General features: G+C 31.9%; 1 protein-coding gene and 1 long non-coding RNA gene across 2 annotated transcripts in view; both read right to left on the reverse strand.

Moving 5' to 3' along the window:
* Positions 1-15,616, reverse strand: part of LOC127713875 (uncharacterized) — a 65,895-nt gene extending 50,279 nt beyond the window's left edge. The window contains exon 1 of the mRNA XM_052219842.1: positions 15,546-15,616. The gene's annotated coding sequence lies outside the window, so the exon portion shown is untranslated. The remainder of the gene's footprint in view (positions 1-15,545) is intronic.
* Positions 1-18,024, reverse strand: part of LOC127713876 (uncharacterized) — a 194,011-nt gene that overhangs the window by 60,220 nt on the left and 115,767 nt on the right. The gene's annotated exons all lie outside the window — the stretch shown is intronic.

Genomic DNA, 18,024 nt, shown 5'->3' on the forward strand with positions numbered 1-18,024 from the left:
ATTAGTTTGACGGAGCGCCAACCTTCACCTAACCTGGACAGTGGTGTAAGAGTACAACATAAGAACAAACTATATTTCAGTTGAAAAGAGCTTATCTCATCAGATCGATACAAAGCAGAAATACATCTAACAAAAACGCAGAGTGGACGTGGCAAGGTACTTATACATCCCCACAACAACAAAACACTAAGGACATATCTGCGTTATGTACTTTTCTCATTTTTGAAGGCCAAACGGTGACCTATCGTTGTTAATTTCTGTGTCAGTTGGTCTCTTGTGGAGAGTTGTTTCATTGGCAATCATACTACATCTTCTTATTTCTATATTTAAATTATTTGTGGAAATTAATATATAAGTAATATGATATAGAATATAAGAACGGAATCCCTGACTTAATAATTTATCAGTAATACATAAGTTACGTACATTGAAATCCAAAACGTCACAACAGACACGGGAATAGCGAACAAGTTGTGATATATAAATACCGAAAGTTGGTGCCAAAGGAACATCACCGTCCAAAAAAAAAAAAAATAAAAAATAGGGAACGAAAAATCGTCCCTTTTGTCGTAAATTTTATTGTAGAGTTTCTCGTGTAAAACTGAAATGTTTATATTTTCCCCGTAGAATACACTTAAATTTAGTCACTCAGTGATGTATCAGTAAATAGTTGGACCATTTTAGAGCGATAAAATAGTAACTTGCAATGAGCAATTCACAGTACAGGTATACCATATATTAGTCGAACAATTGGGCACCAGTAGGTCACGTTTGAAAATTACTTCTTGCTAAACTGATGTGAACATTAATTATTACTTTTTTTCTGTTACTTCTTTAACCCGAAATCTAGTGTCAAAATATTACCTCCCCTGTAAACACTGAAAATTTGATCTTTCAATGTTGGTTCTGTTTTAGCAGGGACATTATTAGTTATAAATTCACAAGACAATGTTCTGGTAGAAACAATAAAAACGATTCGAAATAAAAACAAAATTTCCAAATAAAGTTATCATTTCCCTAATGAAACGACGAGTACAACAGGCTATAGAAGTTTTGTGAATAATAAAGATAAAAAAAGCTTTGTGTAAAATTAGGTTAAAATACTCCTATGCAAATATATTTCTGGAGTACCGGCTTCAAATTATGTTTCTACTGGCTGTATACTTATCTAGAACATGTCAATTATTCGCATATGTATCGTGTGTACATTTTGGTTCAGTGGTACTGATGGCATTTGAAGCAGTCCTCTGTTTCATCTACATACATCAGGGCTTTTTATGCCTTGCTATGCGGTATGAGGTTTGCTCATTGTTGAATTTGTGATAAGCATTGTATGTAAGTTTCATAATATTTGGTTGAGGCAAATAAAGTGAGAGTGCGGAAACGACAATTTAGCAATCTTTCCATTTGTAAAGGGACATAACTCGAGAACAGTGAAAGTGATGCAAGCCAAATTTAAACTTGATCTGAGTTTGGTGGCAATCAGCATTGTGTTTAAGTTTCATAACATTTCGTTGAGACAAAATACGTTAAATTGTGGAAACTACAAATTTGCCAATTCTATTAATACGTATAAAAAAGGAGATGTGGTATAATTGCCAATGAGATAACTCTCCACAAGAGACCAAATGACACAGAAATTAACAACTATAGGTCACCGTATACGGCCTTCAACAATGAACAAAGCCCATACCGCATAGTCAGCTATAATTAATTTAAAAGGCCCCGAAATGACAAATGTAAAACAATTCAAACGAGAAAACTAACGGCCTAATTTATGTACACAAAATGAACGAAAAACAAATATGTAACACATCAACAAACGACAACCACTGAAATACAGGCTCCTGACTTGAGACAGGCACATACATACAGAATGTGGCGGGGTTAAACATGTTAGCGAGATCCCAACCCTCCCCTAACCTGGGACAGTGGTGTAACATTACAACATAAGAACGAACTATAAAAATCAGTTGAAAAAGGCTTAACTCATCAGATGGATACAAATAGAAATACTACACAGAGAGGACGTGGCCGGGTACATTTGTACTTGTATATCCCAACAACAAAAAGACATTACGTACAGATCTGAGAGTACTCGCAGTCACTGACAGCTAGTTCAAAGCCACTAACAACTAATAAAAAAAAGTCATGCATCTAAGACTAAATTTTCAATCAGTACACATCCAACATCCAATGGATTTAGTGTAAAGACGTCATAAACAGTCAGAGAAAAACATGACCTTGTGCAATGCCAAGATACAGGTATCGACAGATTGTAGATCCATGAATGTGTATACTAGTATGTATATAACAATAATATTTAGTTTGCTTTTAATTTACTGATAACAAAATCAATATTAATACCAATAAAACAATATTCAATGATCTAATTACAGTGTTGAATTGGTAACCTTTTAGAATAAGTTTATTTAAAGGATCGATAAGTTTACCAGGATCGTTTCTAAATTTCCGGGCACGGTAAACAACATTAGTACGGATGTACAGACTGATAAGGGATAAAATTAACGCCCTACTCCGCCGCGCATCTGAGGTTATTCCGGCGGCACGTCTATGTACACCTTCGTAAAGAAATAAAAATGGGAGAGGACATAGTTTTGCCCCCCTTTTGCCCCTGGCTCTCAAACATTAGTAGAAAACTTTACATAGAAAATAGGGTACAAAATCTATTAGCGACTCAAACTTATCACATTTGAGTCACATTCGCTTGGGGGATGTCCCCTTTTATTTTTCTAATTTTTATTTAAATTTAAGTTATAAATGTTTTAATTCCTTAAGTACGTTTACTTATTTCCACACTTTATAACCTTTTTTTTTTGCTATGATCGTTTGACTTAACAACAAGAGTTTTGTATCACCGATGCCCCTGTATTCCAATTTTAAATAAATTCCAAAAATGAAATTTAAAAGAAGGGTCCTATCCTCTAGGCGCCTGTGATGGGAGATCTTGTAGAATTCGGAAATTATGGAAATTGCATGGTCTTAAAATGTTATTATTTTTACAATTTCAAAACATTATTTTTTTTGATCATTCTCAAATACACTTGTCCTACTAATATATCAGAAGCTTTTCTTGTAATTTTTAACATTTGACATAGTTTTCATTTATGCATGAACAAAATTATAACGACATTCACCTGATAAGATTTGCCTCATCGGTACATAATGGTTGCGGTAAACTGGGTGACTGAGAGAACGATTTTTAACTGTTCAACGTACATTACCTTTATATCTTATACATGTTATATATGTAAACTATTGTAAATAAAATATATAATCAAGTATTTTGAAACGGTTACGCACTTGGTTATTGTAATATAGGCGTATTCATGTTTTTTAATTGTGTGGTAACCCTGTTCTTGGCCCCTTAAGTGTTTGTGGATGCGAGTGTCTATAAGGGAGGAATACAAACTTTATTACAATCTATTATTGCTGCTTTTTGTACCTTTTTTTCCATATGTCATATATATAGGATAACACAGTTCTAGTATATCATGCACCTAACTTGCCATCTTATTGGCGACTAATTATTTATGAGCTACTGATCTGCATTCTCAAATAAATTTAGGTCAATAACTGAGTGTCCTGGCTTGACGAGTTCAACCGTAGAAAGTGTTTATTGTTTGCGTCTATTTTTAGAAAAGTATGCACTTGTGACAGTTATAAATATGAAACTATTAAGAATGAATTTTGTGCTTGTTTTTTAATTTCTATAATATTCATCGATTCTGGGCGATTCCAAGACTTCATTCGATTTTATACAACTATATATTTATATTTAATTTTAAATATTTTGTTGGATATAAATCACATATGATAAATATGACGTTGCGTAATCCAAGTGTACAACAAACATGACAAATAATGTATATATGTACATCTTTTCTAAATGTATAAATTGAATTTAAACACAAGTTAATGACAAAAGTGTCATCTTTCGTTCAATCATAGACCGTGACTCCTGAACAACATAAATTAAAATCGTCAAAAACTTGACTCTTTTTAATTGTTGTTGATATAAACACATAAAATTTGATAACGGACTCATAAAATATGTCTGTTGTTTACATACATATTTTGATAACTAGATTTTTCCTTGGAAAACCAGGTTATAATAAGAGACTGGTTGTTGTTTGCTTAACCCCCAGTGGCGAATATTTCAAGCATATCTATGATGAGAGAAAAATAACAATTAATACAATAGTTATCCTGTAATAGGCGGTCGACCGGGATGAAGGGCGAAAAATTTGGAATGCCACTGGAAATAAGGATATATTTGGTAGGACAGAAATTTGGTCTTGTTGTTGCAAGGTTCTTAGCGTGCAGAGAACGTGGCAATCCTTCTACACGAATCATTGGATTAAACGTTCCAAATATGACCGGGCGTGATTGCAAATTTATGCGTCCCGCACAGCAAAATGGACTTGATTTGACAAGTGTTTTACTGTCAATCGGAAGAAGACCAAATGATTACCATATTTTTAAACATCAGTCAAAAAGAAAAATAATAAGAGCCGTTTCTATATTATTATGAGACAGACTTTAAACAAAAGCTTCTAAATTAAAATGGAAATAATTGGATATTTATCTAAACTTTACTTCTGATTCGCTACATAGATGGACAACTCAGCGTTCGTTTATTTAAATCTATATCAATGAATCTGAAATAAAGATACCACAGGTACAGTAAAGTCAGAAAGTTCAGAAATTGACAACGAGGGTCGGTTGATATCCAAAACTTTAAGGAAAAGCGATGATTTCAATTTTTCCATTGTGAACGTTCCATTTCAGTGAAGCGACATTCCAGCTGTGTCTGCACATTGAATATATATTCGATACGATACGATAGTATAGGGCTTGGGTTTCCTTAAAGAAGGTTGCTACTTGCAATGACGCTGTGTTACCAAGGGTTTCAAATGGCAAAGTTGATTGTATTTCTTTGAAGGTTTGACCATTTGCCTTGTTTTGATGAGTTCGTGTTCTTAACAAACTTCATAACATAGCTTTTAGTAGTATATTAAAGTGCAATCTTTGTTGGCTTTCATAAGAAGGGGGAATTATGATAGATTAATGTAGGATTTCTGAGTTTTGAATTTTGAATTATGAATTTTGAATTCTGAATTATGAATTTTGAATTTTGAATTTTGAATGATCCTTCTCGGCTTTCGTAAATATTGAACAAAGTTTCCCTTTGGTATATATACAAAATGGCACATCTCTATTATTCATTATCTTTGCAGTTAAGATATTATTGCACTTTGAAAATTTCGTAATACACATGGCTACCGAAGGAGTCATAAACCTAAATATCTATACGGGTGATTGTTAATAATAGTGTTTCTTCACTGCAGGCTCTGAAAAGTGACATGCGTTTCTCGTAGTTCGTAGGCAGTTTGGCGATGACATCATCAATATCTGGATTAACTTCCATATACTCTAAGCTGTGTAACTTGGCCCTCTCCTTCTCGTAAATTGTGGATATTGGTGTGGTCTCTTTCATACAGCGTTCTCTCGTGGTGTTCAATACTGCCTCGGTTTTTACTCTGATGGTACTTGGTGTGTGAGCATGGTGGTTAGCATTTTTTTGGTGACAGTGTCGTAATGCGTGCTGAACATAACGGTACGATGCATTTCCAATAAAGCCTCTTGTCACCTTTTGTAGTCTTTACCATGTCTTGGTGACCATTCTGCTCTCATGGCTCTAGTCGAACTCTACCAAACTTGTTGGGTACAAAAATGACGGCAAGCATAGCGTTGACCATACTGTAGTATTATGTAGGTAAGCGTGTTGTCGATATAAAAAACTATCATAATTGACTTATTTCTTCAACAAATTGCTTAACGAAATTTCATATTTTTACTTTTTAAAATATAAATGTTTTTCAAGCTGATTAATATTTTGATCAAAGTAAAAATCGAAATTTATATTATCTCACTTTACCTTCCTAAAAACAACAATTTTAATTGTTTAAAAAACACCAAACCAATCTATTGTTTGAAACTTGTTGGATAAACGTGAGTCAGATTTTCAAATTTTGGAGAATCGTGACTAAACCATTAAAACTGAGACAAACTTAGAGTACGACGTCACAAGCAGTTTTATCAAATAAAAAACACGACCATGTTGAATGTCAAGATATACGTATTGACATGATGTCGAACCATACGTGTTAAAATAAAGGCAGTGGCTATTTTGCCGGCGCCGGAAGAATAGAAAACATACTATTTTGCCGGCTTTGATTAAGAAATCCATTTGTAGCAATGGAATCATTTCCGAATATGTCAATGAAATTACTTCAAATTTAATCACTCAGTCATTATTGCATTGGAATATAATGTCAGATTTTTAACTGTATGGTGTAAAAAAATATATTGCATATAAATTTGACAAAACCTATCACATAGTTTTAAAACCCCAAAAGTTTAATTACCGTTGCTTTTGAAATAATAGTCAGTTCTTTAAATTGCATATCTGTAAACACTATTTTTCAATGACAAAATTGGCTTTCGCTTACCTGTTTTGTCGGCTTAAGGTGGATTCTTATTTTCAAGGTTCATGCAATTCTTAAACATCGCCACAAACACGGGCATAGCGAACAAGTTAGTAAACGCATCGGCGTCCAAAAAGGAAAAAGTAAACAAATGGGAACGAAAAGCAGTTTCTTCTGCCGTTAATTTAAGAATATAGTTTCCCGTGTCAAATTGATTAAAAGTTAACTCAAAAAGGGTCAATATTGTTGTTACTATTATATTTATTTATGTTAGGTTCTTTGGGATGAATCTCACAGTATGATTTAAAAGTTATTGATTATTTAAGGAAACATTACGTGATGTGATTTTTGTTCTTTTAAAAGTACTTGTGCTAGAATTTTACAGAGTGTGGCAATAAACTGTTACTCATAACGATATAGGACCACTTATGTTTTTAAAGGGGCACACATGGTGTCCATAGGAATACATAGAACTTGTCGAAAACCTATTATACAGTTGGGTGCAGACCAAGCATTACATGTAGACGGGCGGAAAAAGTTAACGCGGCGTTTACTCGCGTGCACTTCATGTGAACACCGCGTTAACTGTGCGTTAACTCCGAAATTTCAATAGACATAAAAAGTGAACGGGCGTTTACTTTCGCGTTTACCTCCGCGTTAACGCAAAAACGGCGCGTCTTCTAATTTTGTAAAGAGTAAACGGGCGCTTAATTTCGCGTTTACTTCAGCGTTAACGTGAAACAAGGCGCGTCTTCTATTTTCGTCAAAAGTAAACGCACGTTTACTGTTTGTAGTAAACGCGCGTTAACGCAGATTGTCATCGTATATCCTGGATACACTGACCTTAAATATCAAATGATAAGGTACATCAAAATTAAATGACCAACTGGTCATTTTCAATTGACATATTGACGATAACAGTTAATCAATAATGTTATTACACCTCTTTAATTAATTAAAAATTAATCATAGTAAATTTCTTTTTCTTCACAAATAAACAGTTCAAGCATCTCCTTCTTTTATTTAAATAATTTAATCATCACAAAAATTCAACAGTTTTCACATCTCAGACTAGCTGACTCAGAATGACTCTAAAACAAAATTATTTGATCTCATTTACCAAAACTGACCATATTTGCACTATATCCAGTTAATCTATATAGCTGCATAGTAAATCAGTTATATTTTTATGTCAGGATGGACTGTATAATACAAATGACAGCAATATTGGAACACAATGACAACAAAAGTTTGTTCGCATCAATTTAGCGTATTAGTATGTCCTCTTTTTATTCAAAATATTGAAACGTAAACAAATATCAGTAGTTTTCATACCTCAGACTGACTCGTATAACAAAATTATTTGTCCGCATTAACCAAAACTGACCATATTTGCACCTTATTATGTTAATCTTATAGTCGCATAGTAAATCAGTAATATTTTCATGTAAGGATGGATTGTATAATACAAATTGTAGCAATATTGGAACACAATGACTACAAAAATTTTTTCGCACCAATTTAGAGTGCCAGCATGTCCTCTTTTTATTCCAAATATTGAATCGTAAACAAATTTCAGTAGTTTTGATACCTCAGAATGCCTCGTATAACAAAATTATTCGACCGCATCAACCAAAACTGACCATATTTGCACTTTATTATTTTAATCTTATAGTCGCATAGTAAATCAGTAATATTTTTATGTCAGGAGGGATTATATAATACAAATGACAGCAATATTGAAACACAGTGACTACAAAAATTTTTCCGCATCAATTAAGAGTGCCAGCATGTCCTCTTTTTATTCAAAATATTGAATTGTAAACAAATTTCAGTAGTTTTGATATCTCAGACTGACTCGGATAACAAAATTATGTGACCGCATCAAACAAAACTGACCATATTAAAATTTTGCACTTAACATGCAAATCTATATAGCACCATAGTAAATGAGTTATATTTTGATGTCAGGATGAACTTTATAATACAAATGATAGCAATATTGGATCACAATGACTACAAAATTTTGTTCGCATCAATTTAAAGTGCCAGCATGTTCTCTTTTTATTCAAAATATTGAATCGTAAACAAATATCAGTAGTTTTCACACCTCAGACTGACTCGTATAACAAAATTATTATAGTCGCATAGTAAATCAGTAATATTTTTATGTCAGGAGGGACTATATTCCGCATCAATTTAGAGTACCAGCATGTCCTCTTTTTATTCAAAATATTGAATCGTGAACAAATTTCAGTAGTTTTGATACCTCAGGATGCCTCATATAACAAAATTATTTGACCGCATCAACCAAAACTGACCATATTTGATCTTTATTATGTAAATCTATATAGCCGCATAGTAAATCAGTAATATTCTTATGTCAGGAGGGACTATATTCTACAAATGACAGCAAAAATGAAACACAATGACTACAAAAAAAATTTCTGCATCAATTTAGAGGACCAGCATGTCCTCTTTTTATTCAAATATTGAATCGTGAACAAATGTCAGTAGTTTTGATATCTCAGACTGACTCGTATAACAAAGTTATTTGTCCGCATCAACCAAAACTGACCATATTTGCACTTTATTATTTTAATCTTATAGTCGCATAGTCACACAGTAATATGTTTATGTCAGGAGGGATTATATAATACAAATGACAGCAATATTGAAACACAATGACTACAAAAATTTTTCCGCATCAATTAAGAGTGCCAGCATGTCCTCTTTTTATTCAAAATATTGAAATGTAAACAAATTTCAGTAGTTTTGATATCTCAGACTGACTCGGATAACAAAATTATGTGACCGCATCAAACAAAACTGACCATATTAAAATTTTGCACTTAACATGCAAATCTATATAGTCGCATAGTAAATGAGTTATATTTTAATGTCAGGATGAACTAATACAAATGACAGCAATATTGGATCACAATGACTACAAAATTTTGTTCGCATCAATTTAGAGTGCCAGCATGTCCTCTTTTTATTCAAAATATTGAATCGTAAACAAATATCAGTAGTTTTCACACCTCAGACTGACTCGTATAACAAAATTATTATAGTCGCATAGTAAATCAGTAATATTTTTATGTCAGGAGGGACTATATTCCGCATCAATTTAGAGTACCAGCATGTCCTCTTTTTATTCAAAATATTGAATCGTGAACAAATTTCAGTAGTTTTGATATCTCAGACTGACTCGGATAACAAAATTATGTGACCGCATCAAACAAAACTGACCATATTAAAATTTTGCACTTAACATGCAAATCTATATAGCACCATAGTAAATGAGTTATATTTTGATGTCAGGATGAACTTTATAATACAAATGATAGCAATATTGGATCACAATGACTACAAAATTTTGTTCGCATCAATTTAGAGTGCCAGCATGTCCTCTTTTTATTCAAAATATTGAATCGTAAACAAATATCAGTAGTTTTCACACCTCAGACTGACTCGTATAACAAAATTATTATAGTCGCATAGTAAATCAGTAATATTTTTATGTCAGGAGGGACTATATTCCGCATCAATTTAGAGTACCAGCATGTCCTCTTTTTATTCAAAATATTGAATCGTGAACAAATTTCAGTAGTTTTGATACCTCAGGATGCCTCATATAACAAAATTATTTGACCGCATCAACCAAAACTGACCATATTTGATCTTTATTATGTAAATATATATAGCCGTATGTATATGTAAATCAGTAATATTCTTAGGTCAGGAGGGACTATATTCTACAAATGATAGCAAGAATGGAACACAATGACTACAAAAAATTTTCTGCATCAATTTAAACATGTTAGAGTACCAGCATGTCCTCTATTTATTCAAAATATTGAATCGTGAACAAATTTCAGTAGTTTTGATACCTCAGGATGCCTCAGAATGACAAAATTATTTGACCGTATCAACCAAAACTGACCATATTTGCTCTTTATTATGTAATTTTTTTTTCGCTGCATAGTAAATCAGTATTATTTTTATGTCAGGAGGCACTATATTATACAAATAACAGCAATAATGGAACACAATGACTAAAACAATTTTTCCGCATCAATTAAGAGTGCCAGCATGTCCTCTTTTTATTCAAAATATTGAATTGTTAAAACTTTTTTAGTAGTTTTGATACCTCAGGATGCCTCATATAACAAAATTATTTGACCGCATCAACCAAAACTGACCATGTTTGCACTTTATTATGTAAATCTTATAGTCGCATAGTAAATCAGTAATATTTTTATGTTAGGAGGGAGTATATTATACAAATGACAGCAATATTGGAACACAATGACTACAAAACATTTTCTGCATCAATTGAGAGTACCAGCATGTCTCATATTGATTCAAAATATCGAATCGTAAACAAATGTCAGTAGTTTTCACACCTCAGACTGACTAGTATAACAAAATTTTTTTGCCCGCATCAACCAAAACTGACCATGTTTGCACTTCATTATGTAAATCTTATAGTCGCATAGTAAATCAGTAATATTTTTATGTCAGGAGGGACTATATTATACAAATGACAGCAATATTGGAACACAATGACTACAAATTTTTCCGCATCAATTTAGAGTACCAGCATGTCCTCTTTTTATTCCAAATATTGAATCGTGAAGAAATTTCAGTAGTTTTGATACCTCAGGATGCCTCATATAACAAAATAATTTGACCGCATCAACCAAAACTGACCATATTTGCTCTTTATAATGTAAATCTATATAGCCGCATAGTAAATCAGTAATATTTTTATGTCAGGAGGGACTATATTATACAAATGACAGCAATTTTGGAACACAATGACTACAAATTTTTCCGCATCAATTTAGAGTACCAGCATGTCCTCTTTTTATTCAAAATATTGAATCGTGAACAAATTTCAGTAGTTTTGATACCTCAGGATGCCTCATATAACAAAATTATTTGACCGCATCAACCAAAACTGACCATATTTGCTCTTTATTATGTAAATCTATATAGCCGCATATTAAATCAGTAATATTTTTATGTCAGGAGGGACTATATTATACAAATGACAGCAATTTTGGAACACAATGACTACAAATTTTTCCGCATCAATTTAGAGTACCAGCATGTCCTCTTTTTATTCAAAATATTGAATCGTGAACAAATTTCAGTAGTTTTGATACCTCAGGATGCCTCATATAACAAAATTATTTGACCGCATCAACCAAAACTGACCATATTTGCTCTTTATTATGTAAATCTATATAGCCGCATATTAAATCAGTAATATTTTTATGTCAGGAGGGACTATATTATACAAATGACAGCAATATTGGAACACAATGACTACAAAACATTTTCCGCATCAATTTAGAGTACAGTATGTCCTTTATTTATTCAAAATATTGAATCGTGAACAAATTTCAGTAGTTTTTATTCCTCAGGATGCCTCATCTAACAAAATTATTTGACCGCATCAACCAAAACTGACCATATTTGCTCTTTATTATGTAAATCTATGTAGTCGCATAGTAAATCAGTAATATTTTTCTGTCAGGAGGGATTATATAATACAAATGACAGCAATATTGAAACACAATGACTAAAAAAAAATTTCCGCATCAATTAAGAGGGCCAGCATGTCCTCTTTTGATTCAAAATGTTGAATTGTAAACAAATTTCAGTAGTTTTGATATCTCAGAATGACTCGTATATCAAAATTATGTGACCGCATTAACCAAAACTGACCATATTTGCACTTTTTCATGCAAATCTACATAGCCTCATAGTAAATGAGTTATATTTTGATGTCAGGATGAACTTTATAATACAAATGACAGCAATATTGGAACACAATGACTACAAAATTTTGTTCGCATCAATTTAGAGTGCCAGCATGTCCTCTTTTTATTCAAAATATTGAATCGTAAACAAATATCAGTAGTTTTCACACCTCAGACTGACTCGTTTAAAAAAAAATTTTTGTCCACATCAACCAAAACTGACCATGTTAGCACTTTATTATGTAAATCTTATAGTCACATAGTAAATCAGTAATATTTATATTATACAAATAAAATCGAAATATTGAATCGTAAACAAATATCATTAGTTTTTATACTTCAGACTGACACTCATATAACAAAATTATCTGTCAGCATCAACCAAAACTGACCATATTTCCTCTTTATTATGTAAATCTTATAGTCGCGTAGTAAATCAGTAATATTTTTATGTCAGGACAAATTGTATAATAAAGATGTCAGCAAAATTGGAACACAATGACTACAAAACATTTTCCGCATCAATTTAGAGTACCAACATGTCCTCTTTCTATGCAAAATATTGAATCGTGAACAAATTTCAGTAGTTTTGATACCTCAGGATGCCTCATATAACAAAATTATTTGACCGCATCAACCAAAACTGACCATATTTGCTCTTTATTATGTAAATCTATATAGCCGCATAGTAAATCAGTAATATTCTTATGTCAGGAGGGACTATATTCTACAAATGACAGCAATAATGGAACACAATCACTACAAAATTTTTTCTGCATCAATTTAGAGTACCAGCATGTCCTCTTTTTATTCAAATATTGAATCGTGATCAAATGTCAGTAGTTTTGATATCTCAGACTGACTCGTATAACAAAATTATTTGTCCGCATCAACCAAAACTGACCATATTTGCACTTTATTATTTTAATCTTATAGTCGCATAGTAAATCAGTAATATTTTTATGTCAGGAGGGATTATATAATGCAAATGACAGCAATATTGAAACACAATGACTACAAAAATTTTTCCGCATCAAATAAGAGTGCCAGCATGTCCTCTTTTTATTCAAAATATTGAATTGTAAACAAATTTCAGTAGTTTTGATATCTCAGACTGACTCGGATAACAAAATTATGTGACCGCATTAAACAAAACTGACCATATTTGCACTTTATTATTTTAATCTTATACTCGCATAGTAAATCAGTAATATTTTTATGTCAGGACAGATTCTATAATAAAGATGACAGCAATTTAGAACACAATGACTACAAAATTTTGTCCACATCAATTTAGAGTGCCATCATTTCCTCTCTGTATCCATAATTATGGACCGTCACTAAAGTCAGTAGTTCGTGATGGTTTGTATTTTAAACAAAACTATTTAACGGCATCATCCAACACTCACATGACTGATTCATATACTTTATAATGAAAAGTATGAGAAGTTCTCTTCTTGGAATAGTATACTGTTATGTATTATGTCATTATTTAGGTTGATTGATTTTGTTTGTAGCCTAACGTCCAGGTGCAAATATTTCATTCATGTTCAGATCGAGTATATGTTTCGGACGTCCCAGATATCATTTATAATAGTTATGGATAAGCCTGTCTAAATTGACGAGATGGTACAAATGTACATACTTATACAACACTTTATTAATCTCCTTATATACACTGTATAATTTTCGTTTGAACATTTGGCAAATCAGAATCTTAAATCATGTAAATCCAAGGCAAACAGGGTGAATTGCGATTAAAATTCCATGTATTAAATGCATAGAGTTATATTTAGGAAAAGACGTTTAATAATGGGGAACGAAGCAACGTAAACCATGATGTTTATATCCCATCATATAAAAATATTTTTCCGATGTGTTGGATAACCTTTCTATCCGCCTCGATATTTGCACATGTAACTTTTGAAAAGAAAATATAGAAAATCTGCTACTCAGTAAAGTTATTGGTACTGATTTTTTGTAATTAATAAAAGTAAATATTTCGAATTAAAAGTGTTTTTGAATTGTTCTGGTTTGAAACACATATACGTAAAATATTAAGATAAAAGTCGTTTTAATAAAATAAATGTACAAATGAACACGAAGTTTATTTCTTAATTTACACAATCAGTTAACGCGAAAAGTAAACCCGCGTTTACTTTCAAGTGCACGTAAACATACACTTGTGAAATCTGTAGTAAACGCCCGTTTACTTTTAAGTGCACGTAAAAATAAACTTGTGAAATCTGAAGTAAACGCCCGTTTACTACTGACTAAACGGACACAAAGTAAACGCCCGTTTACTCGGGTAGACATTTCCATTTGACCGTGTTAACGTAATTATAGTAAACGCGAAAATTGAAGTTAACTAACGAAATATGTGCACGCGGCGTTAACTTGCGTTTATTTTACGTAATGCTTGGTCTGCCTCCAGCTGTAGCTTACTTTTTTTCCAGATTACGATGGATTCGTGAAATTCGTATTTCAGTTTACATATTTTACAATTCACAGATAGTTGGTAACTTCAATATCATTAGGTGTTAGCATTCTAATAATAATAGTTAGAATGAGTTTCCATAGTATTTAATATTTATCCTTGCATCTATAATTTTCAGGAACATAATCATATTTGTTTAAGTTATAAAATGGTGTTTCCTTGTCAGAAGGATATCCCATTAAAAATACTTAAGTTGAAGAAATAAGTGATTGGCATATGAATCCAAATGTTTTACCTAGAATTATTGACAAAGGAATTCAGTTCAAAATATGTTTGAAAATATATATATTTTTTTAGTGGTTATCATCCCATTTCACTATGATAATTAATAGCTTTGACATTCACGAATATGTCTTTCGATAGAAAAGAAGGCATATGGATTATCAGTTCATAATTATGGTTTACACCCATTTCCCAAAAAGAAATATCATGCAGATTTGCTGCTTATATTTATCTTAAACCACAGAAATGCCTTTAGTAAAAGATAACAGTATCTTGCAAATTCAAGACAGGTATAAGTAAATATAAGCAGATGTGATATGAGTGCCAATGAGACAACTACCAGTTTGAGCGCAAACATTTCCATTTCTTGTTGTGGTAAACGCCATATCTGCACATGTTTCTAACTGATATGAACTTGAACATTTGCACATATTAGCAGAAACCCAATTTTTCATATATAAAAAGATGAGAATTGATCAGTTTATATATCAATATTAATATTCTATATTACTTTCCTGTTCTTATCTAATGCGTACTCACTGTAAACAGCAAAATGTATGAAAATTACACAGAAATAAGCAAACGACATTTCTATACGTATTTCCTTTTCAATGTTCACACTTAACTTCCTGGTGTAACACTTATAAAATATATGTCATTTTAAATTACACAAACAGGTGTATTATCTACTATTATACAAATAAAGATGTTAAAGTCATATAATATTTTAAATTTAAGAATACATTTGAATAGATTTTATATACCTGAATGGCTAAGTTTTATTGTAAACTTGTTTAGTGGTTTTCGTTTATTGGGGTGGTTTATAGGTGTTTCTCGTATACGAATTCAAATACGAAAGTTTTATTTTGTTCGGTTCACATATAACAATACAAACATAAGCTCTTGAGATTTTTTTATCGAATATAAATAATATGTACATAACATTAAAACACAGAACATGCAGATACGATTTATAAGCAGCACATTATTTCAAATGCATAGAATTAGCACAGGCATATTGAAATACATGCAAAATATTACTAAACTACACATCTAAACATGTCAAAACTGAAGCATAACGTAAAAAATTCATGCACAACTAAAACTTAAGCACAGCTAAAAATTAAGCACAAATAAAAACATATAGCACTTATGCAAAATTTAAGTCATAGTGCAAACATTTAGAGCCCTGGTTTAAGTGGGATTTGTGTTGCTCAGTTTTAATTTTTTTATGTCGTGATTAGAATACTAGTGGGCCGTTGTTGGTCTTTTTGTCTTTTTTCGGTTTTTTTTTTTGGGCCAAGACGTCACTTTGTCATTGACTTATTAGTTTGAATATACCGCCTTTGATAACTTCCTCTCTTTAACAGAAATTACAAAAAAACCGTTATCTAGTTTTAATTAGCTTTGAGATTGATTTAGGAATTACACTGAACAAAAAAAAAATGTTCCAATTTTTAAAAAGGAGTCTTTCTACCGTCCCTTCTACTTTTTCAACCTTAGTTTAATTTCATATTTAGAGACGATAAAGTTACAGAAAGTTGTGAATTGATCTACTTAGTTGTATTTGTAAGTTAAGAGAGCATTTTAAATGTGCAGAATATTTGAGGTATTAAAAGCACACCTTTACATTAGAGCACTGTAAGAACAAAGAGGTTTTAGCTATAAGAAGATGTGGTATGAGTGCCAATGAGACAACTCTCCATCCGAGTCACAATTAGTAAAGGTTAACCATTCTAGGTCAAAGTACGTCTTTCAACACGGAGCCTTGGCTCGCACCGAACAGCAAGTTATAAAGGGCCCCATCAATGACTAGTGTAAAACCATTCAAACAGGAAAACCAACCGTCTAATCTATATAAAAACGAGAAACGAGGAAACACTTATGAACCTCATCAACAAACGACAACCCCTGAACATAAGGTTCCTGACTTAGGACAGGTGCAAACATGTGCAGCAGGTTAAAACGTTTTAATAGAGACAAACATTCACCCTAACCTGAAACAATAGTGTAACATCACAACACACTATAAAATATCATTTGAAATGGCTTAACTCAATCAAAAGACATATTAACTAAAACAAGTGAACATGCACTGAACGATTAAATTTGACCTATGACACAATGTAAATACAAAATTAAGATAAAAAAGGGGTGAGATGTTAAACAATATAAGAAAGACAACCATAACCTTAAACAAAATGCCGCCAAAAAAATAACGTACACAGGTAAATAGAAATAATTTTGTTGTAAGGTATACATGGAGTACGGAAATATCTATTACAAAATAAATAAATTTGTTGTTCATGTTTCGAGAACAGAAAAGAGAATTTATCGTCATACCAAACACTTATCAAGGGTTGTATATATTAAAAATAGTGACACGAGATATAGCACTAAATAAGTTAACATTAAATAACAAAAATGGATGACAAATGGTATTAACAGGTAAAATTATTTGAAAGCTAGTTAAAGCCAAAAACAATTAATAATAATAAAAAAAATCATGCATCAGAGACTAAATCAGCTAAAACACATCCCACGGATTTAGTGTTTTAACGACCACGACAGTCAAAGAAACATGACTTGTGTAATGCCAAAATAAAAGTATAGACAAGCAGTAGTTTGCCTATTTTATGTGTTAAAATTAATCATTACAGAAAGTCGGGAATCTATAAATCGAATTTTAGGACACAAATAAAAATAAGGAGTGTCTGCAACATGTGCTAACATTTGAAATATTATATTCAACCTATTTTTACGATGCGCAGTCGACGGCAAAAGTTGCATTTGAAGGGATAAAAAACTTGTTATGCCACTTATAACAAGTCATTTAAATGTTTCATAACCCCAAACTGGACAACATTTAAATAAATCAACATACTAGTTTACCATTTGGCAAAATAAAATTGTCACACATATATGCAGATGATATACGAGAAGGCTTGTTTGTCTTTGTGTTATTTGTAAATACAATGTATGTGTTAAAATTTCAAGGCATGTATATACTGGTAACTAC

This window comes from Mytilus californianus, unplaced genomic scaffold, assembly GCF_021869535.1.
Source record: "Mytilus californianus isolate M0D057914Y unplaced genomic scaffold, xbMytCali1.0.p SCAF_83, whole genome shotgun sequence".
NCBI classification, from domain to species: Eukaryota; Metazoa; Mollusca; class Bivalvia; order Mytilida; family Mytilidae; genus Mytilus; species Mytilus californianus.